Here is an 8,640-nt window from a genome sequence, read left to right as displayed (position 1 = left end):
TTTCTTTACAATGAGTTGTAATCCTTACTGAAGGCTGCAGTCCTTGATCTTCATCAGTAAATGCTTCACGCCTTTCTCACTTTCAGCAAGCAAGATTGCGGCATCTGCATCTTGAAGGTTGCATTGGTAAGAAACCTTCCTGCAATTCTCATGCCACATTTGAATTCTTCATATAATCCAGCTTCTCTGATTATTTGCTCAGAATACAGATTGAATAAATACAGTGAGAGGATAAAATCCTGATGCACACCACTCTAGATTTTGAACTATGTAGTATTCTCATGTTCATTTTGCACAACTGCATCTTGATCCATGTACAGGTTCTACACGACTATAGTGAAGTGTTTGGGGATTCCCAGTTTTCTCTAGGCTAGTCATAGTTTATTACAGTCCACAGAAATACCACAACCCAGGAATCCCTTATGGATACATATCTAGGAAATAAGAGCTACAACAGAAATAGTTATAGGCAATCACATTTTTATCACCACGCTATTCAAAATAATGAAACCCTGGACACTGCCTCAATGCCTATCAATCAAAGAATGGATAAATAAAGTTTGGTTCACACACAATGGAATCCTATACAATAATAAATAATATAGCACATCTGTAAAACTCCTCATAACATCTATGAACCGTAGAACATTATATTGTGTTAAATTAGTCAATCACAAAAGGGCAAATATTATACGAGACAACACCTGTAAAAATCTAAGAAAAAGTTTCCATACTAAAATAAAACCATTTGATGGGTACAAGGGATGTGGGGAGAAGTAACTTTCTGGAGGGTAGACAAGTACTAACTTATGCAAAGGAGAAGGCAGTACATAATGAGAGGGAGGTTGACAAAAAATGTTGGAGGCAGGGAAAGACACAGGAAGGTTTATAAAAATTAAAGTCAACAGAGGTAAATATTGTTATATGTGCTATCCTGTGATAACTGGCATCTATGAGTAGATGCATTAATTGACATACAGGCTGAACCATTGGTGGAGGAAGAGTGGGCGTACCTTAGGAATTGATGTAGGTTTGGCAAAGGATAGACTTGTATATGTCTATCTACCTTTGTTGCAAATATATCCATCAGTGTGGTGGCACATACAGTAGGCAAACTTTTGAAAATTCCTTAGATATAATCAAATGCTCTGAAGGCATGGGTCACTGGTCCTGCAGTGTCAGGATCACAGTCTCAGGAGACACCATAGCTACTTGTCCTAACATACAGTTGTTCACAAAGGCAATGTTCTTTCTACATCCTACTTCGGTGGGTATTGACTGGGGCCTTAGAAATGCTTGGGCAAGCACATAAAGTACAACTCTTGGCCTCTCTCAGTGTGGAGGGGAGAAGAATGATGAAAATTGAAAGGCACCCACACATCAGTCACCACAAACCTGAACAAAAGAAGTAGATGTTGCCCAACTACCACTCCCAACTACTCTGAAAGGGATCACATTAGGAGGTCTTGGATAGAATGGGGAGAAAATATGAAATACAACTCTAGATCATAAAATGGCCCACTGAGACTGATGGAGTCAAAGGATTATGCCCCCTACTCACACTTCAGATCACCCCACTGGCTCAAATTTCAGCCCAAACAGCAGACAGGTCTATAAGGGGAAATAATACTACTGGTGAAGTATGCACAACTTAGAATGGCAACCACTTAAGATAAAATGGCCGCATTTGCTCAAGGACCAAAGCAAAACAAAGCAACACTAAATAAAACTGAACAATACAAAAACAGGAAAGAAAGAAAAGACCAACATGATTGTCTCCAGAGACTCTGAAATTTGTTCTTAAATGTAGAGCCGCTAAAACAAACGGAATAAATGATGAACTAAAAGAGCTGAACAGAAAACTGCAAAAGGGAGTTTGACTTCTCAAACTCAAGTTTGACAAGTAAGGCAGTGTGTTGGTCTGGGGAGACGAAAGAAACAAGTCCACAGAAACGCATATATGTGTAAGAGAGAGTTTTATAAAATGGGTAAGTGTACATTTTTAAAAATCATTTTATTGGGGGCTCATACAACACTTATCACAATCTATACATCCATCCATTGTGTCAGGCACATTTGTACATTTGTTGCCATCATCATTCTCAAAACATTTGCTTTCTACTTGAGCCCTTGGTATCAGCTCCTCATTTTCCCCTCCCTCCCCACTCCTCCCTCCCTCATGAACCCTTGATAATTTATAAATTATTATTATTTTGTCATATCTTACACTGCCCGACGTCTCTCTTCACCCACTTTTCTGTTAAGAAAGTGTCACAACCCAGTGCTGTCCAAGCCCGTAAGTCAAACATTAGCCCATATGTCTGACACTGATCTACAAAGTCCTTCTCAGTCTCACAAAACACACGCACTGATGCCGACTGCAGGAGGAAAGCCGAGTCAGTGAGCATGTAAGCATCTCAGCACTGGCAGGGGTCTCCACACAGCTGCTCCAGCACCCAGGGCTGCATCAGGGTAGGTCCATGTGGCTTCTCCTCAGGGATATCTTGCAGAAGCGAGCCTTGCCAGCTGAAGCAGGGAACTGGTAATTTCTGCTTCTACCCAAGATCCATCTATCATCAGCAATGATATCCCTGGTTCCATGCTGTGTTAGTCTGGGTACTTTAGAAGAAACAAATGCACAGAAACTCATGTATAAGAGAGCGTTTTATATGAAGGTTAAGTACGCATCAAGGAAACATCCCAACCCAGTGCTGCCCAAGCCCACAAGTCCAGCATTAACCCATTAACCCATATGTCCAACACCAATCCACAAAGTCCTCCTCCATCTCACAAAACACACGCAATGATGCTGACTGCAGGAGGAAAGCTGAGTCAGTGAGCATGTAAGCATCTCAGCACTGGGCAGGGTCTCCACACAGCTGCTCCAGCACCCAGGGCTGCATCATGGTAGGTCCATGTGGCTTCTCCTCAGGGATGTCTTGCAGGAAATAATCCTTGCCAGCTAAAGCAGGAAACAGGCAAAGGCAGAAGCACCCTGGTCCGAAAATCAGAAAGCAAGAGACCCAAGAACTAGAAAGGCCAGGCTCACTGAGCCATTTATCCCTCTGCCCTTCAATTAACCCCATATGTGTTTATCGACCAGGTTGGCACAATAAACTAACTACCTCACATGCCCTCTTCTGTATCCAGACTAATTTCTGGCAGCTCCCTATCAATGTACTACTGCAACTATTGTTGGATTATTTTCAGCAAAATTTTACTTGTAGGAGATATTAATGTTGTTCTATTATTTGGGCATTATATTGGGTCACCTTTCTTTGGAATGGGTACAAATATGAATTTTTTTTAGTCAATTGGAAAAATAACTGTCTTTCAAATTTGTTGTGCTAGATGAGTGTGCTTCCAGTACTTTATCAGCTTTCTGAAATATTTCAATTGGCCTCCAATCTCTGGAGGCTATAGCCTTCAGTGCAGCTTGGCCTTCTTCCTTCAGCACCATTGTCCTTGATCATATGCTACCTCTTGAAGTGGCTCTTTTGGTACAGTGAGACTCTATGCAATCTTCTTTTGAGGGAATTTATGAACAATATTATTAATACCTGCAAACAAAATTTTGTTGAAAATAACTGTAAAATATTTATAGCAGTACATCAAGCTGGGTTTAGAAGAGGATATAGAGTGACGGTAGCCATGACTAATGTCAGAGGTTCTTGGTTGTAGGCATACAGTGCCAGGAAAATGTTTACTGTGTTTCATTCACATGGCAAAGGCATCTCATTGTGTGTTTTATAACTATGGATAACATTAGCAAAAATGGGAATTCCAGAACACTGAATTGTATTCAAGCTAAACCTGTACATAGAGCAAGACATAGCCATTTGAACAGAACAAGGAATGCTGCATGCTTTAGAAATCAGAAAATGTGTGTGTCAGGGTTATAGCCTTTCACCATATTTACTCAATCTGTATGTTGAGCAAATAATCAGAGAAGATTGACTGTATGAGTAACCGGGCACTAGGATTGGAGGAGGGATCATGAACAATCTTCAGTTCGTGGATGACACAATTTTGCTTGCTGAATTCGAGGAGGACTTGAAGCACTTGCTGATGAAGATCAAGGACTACAGCCTTCCCTATGGATTCCGGCTCAATGTAAAGAAGACCAAAATCCTCACACCCGAAGCAATAGGTAACATCATGATAGGCAGAGACAAAATTGACCTTGGCCAGGATTTCACCCATCATCAATTCTCATTCAGCAGTCAGGAAGTCAAAGAGCTCATCACATCGGCTGAGTCTGCTGCACAAGACCTTTTTTAAAGTGTCAAAGAGAAAGGATGTCGTTTTAAGGAGGAAGGGGGCCTGATCCAAGCCATAGTCCTGTCGACCACCTCGCACAGATGTGAATAGATCCATTTGAATTCTGGTGCTGGCACAACAGGGAACGTACCATAGATGCCAGGAGAACAAGGAAATCTGTTTCAGAAGGAGAGCAAGCAGCGAGGATGGTGAGACTTTGTCTCAAATGCTTTGAACATGTTATCAAGAGAGGCCAATCCATGGAAAAGGGCAGACGCGTTTGGTAAAGTAGATGGTCAGGGAACAAGAGGAACACCCCCCAGGAGGTGGATTGACCCAATGTCTGCGATAACAGGCTCGTGTGCGGATGATTCAGGACAGGGTCATATTTGGTTCTGTTTTATGTCAGGTTACTAAGAGGTGGAACTGACTTGATGGTGCCGAATCACAACAATTAGTATGAACAGTAACTCATTTCTTTTTATGACAGTAATATTTCATTTTGTGGACATATTACATTTTACTTATCTATTCATTAGCTGAAGGACATTTGTGTTCATTCCCATTTTTTGACTACTGAGAATAAGGCTGCCCTTAACATTCATGTATTTTCACTTAAATAAGTTCTCCTTTGTCTTTCATTATTATTTTTTCTATATGCTCATTTAGATATATTTATGGTTTTATTTTTCCAACAACATATCAGATAAAGTTTTTAATCCCCTCCTTTCTTCTGAAAAATCTTTCTGTATGGGCCTTCTGTCCTCCTGCTCCAGTCAGAAAATGTATGCTCAAATCTACTGCACAGTTTTCTTCCTTTAGTGGGCCTGTGTGCCCCAACCCCATATTACCCACCTTCTCAAAGCGACTCCCTATACAGCTGAAGTGGTGCAGCATGAGCAAGAGCCCTGTGTCCAACCACATGGTACACAGGCTTTCTACGGCCTTCTTCTCTTCACCGTTCCTTCCATGCTTGGCCTCCCTGAGGCTTCTTGGTGAATGAATTCCCTTCTCATTAGCATCTCCTCTGCTCTGCTTTTCATTTAAAACGCTTTTCATGTTAAAAATCTCTTGTATACAAATGACTCTCCTTTAGTTCACTCTGCCCTGAGAGTTTATACTCCCTTGTCCCTTTACTATCATTTTTAAAGGGTCTTTAGTGGAAGAGGGGAGGCAAAGGAGTCTTAGTGTTTGCCTGAGGCTCAGACTTCATTCCAATGATTTAGTATGGTTGCACTAGAACCACTCTTTCCCAATTACAGGCTCCCTCACAGCTGGGTAATGCCAACCCATATTCCTTCCTGTGGGATTGGAATTTTAAATTCTCTTTATGAAAAAAACAGTCAATATTTAAATTTTTATTTTACTTGCAAAGACTCAGAGTTTTTAAAAGTTATGAAAGCAGCAATGAATTATCCATAACTCCTAAGTACAAGTATGAATCTTTTCCAGTCAGTTGGCCAAGTAGCTGGGATCATTTAAGGAGGCTGCAGGCCATAAAGCTTAGTGCAAAGGTTGAGGACCACAGACTCACTGGATTGACCTCACACGCCTTGGGTTCAACAGGTGAGCAAGTCTGGAGGAGACCATGCCCAGGGCACACTCCGTCCAGCAGACAAAGTTTCCAACTCCCCATTGCCTCTTCCATTGCCTCTTGCTTGATCCTGGCTGTGCCTTAGCCCTGACTACTGGGAGGGTAACCTGCTTGAAACTGCCTGAAGAAGGAATCTTGCAATCTCTGCAGAAGCATATGCCGTGACCTAGTGATGCCGATGGAAATTCTTTCATATATAACGAATCCCATTTGGGGCCACCATCGTTGCCTGCTTCTCGCCATGCTTCATAGTAGGGAAGTAGTCTGCTCTAACTAGTTTTGATAACTACCAAGTGTTTCCTCATTTACAATGTTTCAAAGATTAAAAAAGAGATAAATAACAGTCACCGATTAAGGTGGTGAAGATTAAATAAATTAGCATGTGAAAGTACCTGGTATAAAGTCTGGCAGCCAGGAGATACTTGGGTCCATTATTTATTTTCTTTAAGGAACGCTGTCATATGAAAGAACATTTTAAAAGCAGGTGTATGATATATCGTGGGTCATTATTTGTTTACTATAGGAATTATTATGGGATTCCTTTGAATAAAATTTGACTTACAGAGATTTTGTCAGTAAGCTTTTGAGTAAAGTTCACCTATAAGAATCTGGCTAGTATTAGATATCAGAGGTGAATTTCAATGAGATTCTTCTTTGAGCATGCTCAATTCTCTTTCCCAGCCCCTACACTGCCTGATAAATCATAAAATGTCATTTACTGTGATATTCCCCATCACCATGAGTGGTCATATTAACCAACTGCCTCTGTATGACATGATGTTCTTCTAAGGAAACTCATGATTAGGAATATTGTGTTCTAAGATTTCTATTTCTCTTTATTCTGAAAGAAAGCTTGCTCTTTTGTAATTCTTTTTGTAGTTTTATTCCCTTTTGGTGTTTAAGTAAATTACACTGAATTCAGAGAACTATAAGACTACAAACAATTGTAGGTGTCTACATCTGGCCTTTAATTTTACAGATAGAGACACTGAGGCTCAGAAAGAAGGGGTAACTTGCCCAAATTCCCATAACTAATTTATGGCCCAGGAATTCTGACCCACAGCCTAACCACACCCACTGAATTATACTCTATTTGCTTCAATTTATAATGCTTGCTATCATTTTAGCTCAGTTTTCAGAATGTATGTAGGTTAATAATTAAATAAACATATTTGAGTTTAAAATTGACAAAAAAATCTATAAAATTTGATAGATATCTCAAACCTGCAAAAGTTAAAAGAATAAGGCAATGAACATCTGGAAAACCCATTGCAACTCTTCAGAACCCCAAACCAAACTCATTGCCGTCGAGCCAATGCTGACTCATAGCGTCTCCATGTAGGCTTCTGAGCCTGTAGCTGTTTGTTCTAGTAGAAAGCCTAGTCTTTCTCCCACTCAGCTGCTGGCGGTTTCTCACTGCTGACCATGCGGATCACAGCCCAGCATATAACCGCTATGCCACCAGGGCTCCATGGAGTATTCAAAATCTTTCTCCCAAGAAAGATCATCTGGTGTGTTTGAGCCACCAACCTTGTGGTTAGAAACCCATTATGTAACACCTTTTATCACCAGGGCTCCTTAACCCTTGCCTTAGGATGATGCATCACTTTTGTTGCATTTGCTTGTACAGTATGTCAAGTATACATGTGGGCATGCATGCAGGCCAAGAGGCAGTGATAGAGATATTTATTTTCCTGAACCATTTGAAAGTTGCAGACACTTTGCCCCAAACAAATAGTACACATTTCCTAAGATCAAACATATTCCCATATACAATCACAGTACTCATATTAAATCGAAGCAACTTAAGATTGATACAATAATATTATCCAGCGAAGTCCCTTTCCTAATCTTCAGTTGCCAACAAAATGTCCTTTATATGGTATTTGAATATCGATTCACTTTTCATTATTGTATAACAGATCAGCGCCAGAGATGGTGACTTAGAATGGTAACTATTATTACTATAACACATAAGTGACCATAACAAATTATTGTTATAGCTTATTTTTCACATTTCTGCGGGCTATTTTTTTTCTGATAATATCAGCTGGAACCTCTCAGGTACGTCCAGGTAACAGCAGGGCAGCTGAACTAAAAAGCCCAGGAAGTCTCCTCTGATATGTCTGCGACATTAGTACTGACTCTCACTGGGAGGCCCAGTCCTTTCCCCCATGGCTTCTAGGCTTATGTGGACTCTCATCCTTCCTGTTCTCTACATCTGACCTCTCTGCATCCAAGAGGATTTATTTATCATGGCAACTAGTTTCCAAGAGAGCAAAATGAAAGACGCTCAAAGTGTCCCAGTGTCCATCACCTGCTATTGATCAAAGCAGGTCAAAAATCCAGCACAGATAGGGAAAAAGCTACTGTATACAAACATTCCTGGGGTGAGGACCAGGTAATATGGCAGGGACCAGACTAAATACGGGGATACATATGGTAGACAACTAAAAAGGAGGTGGGGAAAGGAAAAAAGTAATAATAATAAAAGAAATGGGTAGCAGACCACTAACCCACCCAAAGGGAGGGCTATTGTTTAGATCTCCACAGGGAAAGAGGAACCAGACTTCAACCCAGTGCTGCAAGATGTGAATGCAACATACCGGCATGGAATAGGGAACCAGTGGAGAGGTCTGAGGGGCCGGCCTTAATCCCAACTACTATTACTACGTGGACACCTGCCCCTCTAGACAGAATAATTTATTTCAAAGGACGCCATTGAATCTGCAGCTCTGGGAGAGGGACATATCTGATCCCAGAACCCGGGAGCAGATGAAGGGGTA

This window comes from Echinops telfairi, unplaced genomic scaffold (assembly GCF_000313985.2).
Source record: "Echinops telfairi isolate 266 unplaced genomic scaffold, ASM31398v2 ScPeMD7_3533;HRSCAF=4204_0, whole genome shotgun sequence".
NCBI lineage: Eukaryota > Metazoa > Chordata > Mammalia > Afrosoricida > Tenrecidae > Echinops > Echinops telfairi.
This window is presented reverse-complemented; position numbering follows the sequence as displayed.